The sequence below is a fragment of the Pinus tabuliformis genome, chromosome 6 (genome assembly GCF_031772625.1).
Source record: "Pinus tabuliformis cultivar Carrire ecotype Pingquan chromosome 6, CPIR1, whole genome shotgun sequence".
In the NCBI taxonomy this organism is placed as follows: domain Eukaryota; kingdom Viridiplantae; phylum Streptophyta; class Pinopsida; order Pinales; family Pinaceae; genus Pinus; species Pinus tabuliformis.
Window position 1 is genome coordinate 576,292,366 of NC_142292.1, and position 5,311 is coordinate 576,297,676.

Sequence of the window (5,311 nt, forward strand, 5' to 3'; positions counted from 1 at the left end):
GTTGATTTACTACAATTGCGGAGGACCAGGACACTATGCCCATGATTACACTAATCTAATGCGTTCATTGTGCAAGTATTACACGTTGTTTGATCATGAAAGGGAAGATTTTCCTACACTGATAGCTAGGAGACGTGACAAAGGGGTGCTACGACCTCCATCAACTTAGAACTTGTAGATGATGATATCTTAGCCACACGAGGAAGATCCAAATGTAAATATAGAAGTGGAATCGCGACGTGAGATGACAAAGCGAAACATCCAAAAGATAGTACATGGGTTCGCAAAGCCCCAACAAAAGAGGTTGAGTTCAATTTGGAGCACGCTCATGAAACCTTCATGGAAGCTAAGAAGAGCTTCCCTGAGGCCTCCACCTCAGGAAGCAAGGATAAGCCTGAGCCCGAGAAGGAACCCTCTATGCTCACAACTTTCCTGGAAACCTGTATGAAGTTACTGCACAACAATAAGGTTATGAAAGGGTTACAAGAACTCATCAATAGATGCACTGGAACCGTGCCAGGTGAGCTGCACGTAGTACGAAAACTTGGCAAGCATAAAACAAGGATGAGACGGGAGATGAGACTGATCACACAAATAGGAGAGTATGAAATGGATTAGGTAATTTTGGACTTGGGGTCAGATGCGAATGTCCTACCAAAACAAACTTAGGAGTGAATCCGGAGACCTATGTTTCAATGGTCTCTGATTCAGCTAAGGATGGTGAATCAACAAAAAATCATCCCCATGGGGTGGCTGCAGGGGGTCATCGTGGATATTGAGGGAGCAAGCGCACTGGTTGATTTTGAAGTAATAGAGATAGTGGACGATAACAATCCCTATCCTGTGCTCCTAGGAATTGACTGGGCTACTAATATGAACGGGGTAATCAATCTGAAGAAGTGAAAGATGATCTTTGAGAAGAAATTGCTGCGTGTAATAATGCCCATCGATCCTGCTGAAGGATTGCACTATACTAAACCCGTCCATGGTTATGAGAGTGATGACGGCCTGGACTCTATCTATAATGTAACAACGTGAGACCATGATTGGGTGAATCGCACCACGGAAGGAAGGATTATGTGGGATTGCGAGAGTTCTTGCATGACCCAGTTGCTATGATGTGTGTTGTCAGAGGTAAGAAATATACCTATTTATGATGGTCTAAATGAGGTAGATATCTTCTTGGATGCATTTGAAAGGGAGTTACCAGAAAAGCAACGCTTCTAAGCCTTGGACTAGGCACTACGCGCTATGCCCACAAGATGGTGGGGTACACATAAGGGAAGCTTTGATGATTGGTGCAAAAGTAGGAAGATGATGAGAACACGATTTGGTAAGCATAACTTGCGAATGAAAGACAAGTACGATGGGCAGAATGACCGGTGCATGTTCTGTCATACCTTGGATGTTATCCCAATGAATTGGTATATAGAAATAGAGCTCTTCCATGGGACAGGTGAATGGGACATCATGCGCGAAGGATTCATGATGACATTCAATTTTGAGGACGGATTTGACAGTATTGATGAAGCACTACAAGAGGTGAAAGCAGCCATCTTTAGGATACCACAGGATCCTTTAGACCTAATTCAGCCTGAATGGGCTACTCAACTGAGTCATGTGCTCGAATGTTATAATATAACTGCTGAAGCAGAGGACGAGGATCTGCAGAAGATTAACATTCCAGAAATAGAAGGTCACCGCGAGGTTCAAGGACCACTGATTGAGAACCTTGATATAACCGCACTAGTGAAAATAAAACAAGTGAACATTGGTACAAAGGCAAAGCCAAAATTCATGAAGATTGGAGACTAATGGGATGACACGATAATGGATAAGGTTGTTGAATTGCTCCACGAATATGAAGACTTATTCCCTACCAATTTTACAGATGTGAAAGGAATAATCAGAGACCTAGGAGTGGGGAAGATCACGTTAAATCCCAACGTGAAGCTAGTTAAATAGAGACCTTATCACCTCAATTCGAAATACAAGGAGAAGGTCCACTTAGAGCTAGACAAAATGCTAGCGGCAGGCATCCATGAGCCTGTGGAAGAATCGAATTGGGTAAGCACAATGGTGGTGCAAGAGAAGAAGCAGAAGGATGAGATAAGGATATGCGTGGATCTCAGAAAACTGAATGACACTTGTGTGCATGATCCTTTCCCAACTCCATTGAAAGATGAAGTGTTGGACAATGTAGGCGGTGAGGAAGCATATTCCTTCACTCATGGGTTCTCTGGGTACCACCAAAAGAAATCGCGCCAGAGGACAGAAGCAAGACAACCTTCACGGCTGAGTAGGGTTGTTTTCAATACACTGTAATGTCGTTTGGATTGAAGAATGTGCCTGCAATATTTTCACACATGGTTATTGCGACATTCAAGGAGTTTATTCATAGTTCCTAGAGATATATTTTGATGACTAGACTGTATTTGGGCTAGTTAAGTGCCACGTAGCGAGCTTGCACTTGATGCTGGATACGAGTCTAAGATACCAAATCGCGCTCAATCTCAAGAAGTGTTTGTTCTGCATTCCTTTTGTGAACCTATTGGGGCATGTGGCTTGCAGACAAGGAATGATGGTAGACCCCGTGAAGATTGCAGTGATACTGAACATGGAAGCACCAAGGAGTGTGAAATAACTGCGTGCTACTCTAGGACATACAGGAGATTACATAAAGTTTATCAAGGGCTATGCCCAGATCATCACACTGATGGAAAAATTGTTGAAGAACGATGTCACGTTCTACTGGAATGATGATTGTAAGAATATCTTGGATATATTGAAAGAAACGATGGTTACCGCGCCGATTCTAGTCTTCCCGGACTGGAAGAAAGAGTTTCATGTACATGTCGACACGTCATGTATAGTGTTGGGGGTAGTACTAACACAGGATCATGGAGAAGGCTTAGACCATTCTATCACATTCGCAAGCTACAGATTATCCAAAGCAGAGAAGAACTATTCTACCACTTAACGCGAGGGGCTAGCTATGGTGTATGCGCTCCAGAAGTATGAGCACTACTTACTAGGAGGCCATTTTCAGATGTATACCGATCACTCTGTGCTGAAGTACTTGGTCAATAAGCCTGTGTTGGGGGGGCGGATTTGTAGAAGGCTCTTATTATTCCAAGAGTACGATTTTGAATTTGTTGTAAAGCTTGGATGATTGAACATGGGACCAGACAATCTGTCGCGCACCAAAATAGGGGAGGAACCTACTAACTTAGTAGAAGGATTGCCTGACGTGAAACTATTTGCAGTGCATGTCATGGATGGTCATTTCGAGGATATAATACACTTCCTAGCAATGGGAACTGCACCAGAAGGATGCTTTTTCTAGCAAAAGAAGGAATTAGCGGTGCGCACGATAGATTTCTTTGTCATTTTTCGGCATTTATACAAGATGGGGACTTATGAGATATTGCGATGGTATATACCTGAGTTCAAACAAATCAACATCCTCACGGATGCTCATGGGAGCGCTATGGGAGGACACTATGTAGGGAGAGCTACTGCGCAGAAGATTCTACGCACAGTGTTTTGGTGGCCAACCCTTCATCAGGATTCAAAAGCATATTGCAAGGTGTGTGATGTATGTCAAAGAACAGGCAAGCCATCGCGGAGGGATGAAATGCCTTTGAATCCACAAATAGCGTTGCCACCCTTTGAGAAGTGGGCAATATATTTTGTAGGAGCCATTTAGCCACAAGGGAAGACAAGAGCAAGCTACATTACCACTGCGAGAGAGTATTTTGGGACAAACCCCTTTTAGGCTTGTCTATGGTGTGGAAGCCGTAATGCCTATGGAATACATCGTGCCTAGTCTACGCATAGCAGTTCTCACAGGTATGATGAATTGTAGAGCCCTGGAAGAGAGGCTTGCAGCTGGATGAGCTTGAAGAACAAATATTTTTGGTTGGATTTCACAAGCATGTCCAAAAGCAACGTGAAAATGCATGGCATGATCGACACATCAAGTTACACACATTTAAGGTAAATGATATGGTTTTGCTGTATGATAGTAAGTTTGATAAATTCCCTAGAAAATTCAGGATGCACTGGTTAGGGCCTTTTGTTATTAAGAAGATTACCGACAGAGGAGTGGTACAATTGGTCAAGTTAAATGGAGAACCCTTCCCAGGAAGGTGAATGGCAGTCACTTGAATCCATACACCGGTGGTCCGATCAAGTGACTAAATGAAAGTAGCATAGTCTTAGCACTCCAGGCATCTGAAAGGAGGCACAGGACTATAAACTACACTACCCAAGATGGGGATCTACGCAATTGGAAGATGGTGCAATGCAAGGACGTGTCACTAGGTCTGTGACAATGTGAAGGGAGCTGCACTATGTAGGGAGAAATCTCACAGGTCGGCTGGAAAGTGACCATTAAGGTCACTGTTGATGAAAAGACGACAGAAGTGAGGCCAAATGGAGTGGGCAGCCGACATTTAAGATGAATTTTATGGCTTAGATCCTTGAAAATCTGTCGCCAATCCAGTATTAATGAACTGATTTCAGGGGGAATGGTTGGATTTGAATTCAAATTGCCCTATAAATTACAAGTGGCTGTCTAGCAAGAAACATTTGGGATTTTTAGTATTCAGATGTTAAGCTCTCAAATGCTTATGGACCCAGAGTTTTTCGCAGCTCTCAAATAGACCCCTGTATTTGCAAACTTGCCTGAGATGTCACGAGTACTAATAGAGAGTTTTACGTCATCACCCCCAGAATTTATCAATACATCGAAAGTGGAAAAAGAGCTGGCACAAGAGATGGAGAAACAGGCCGAAGAAGTTTCCCCAGAAGTAGCTGAAGTACTGGTGGAGGTCCCTAAATCTCCGAGAGTGCTGAGACCAAAGCCAAACCCAACCAAGGAGACCATGAAAGATAAGAAGGGAAAGCAGCCTGCCATCCTAGTGCGCGCATTACCGAGACGAAACCCAACAAAGACCACTGCTCAGGAGAAAGGTAAGGCTATAAACCTAAAGGTAGAAGAGGAGGATAACAAAGACATCCCCATGGACGATGAGGATGTCGGAGTGGAAATAGTGGAGGTTGAAGCCCACAGTGTGGACCTTATCACGCAGTTGTCAGATTATGTCCCTCCGCACAAGCCTAAGTTCAAGGTCCCCAAGGACATTGATGAAAGTAAGACTCCCCTGCAAACCGCATTGCTACCAAATGAGATCGCTTTTGATGGTTCGCATTTGGAATGAGTGCCGATTTTGAAGCGCGAACACTGGGACTTGGCGGACCATGAGAAGTTCTCGCACCTAGTGATCGAATAGTTGATGCACCGCAT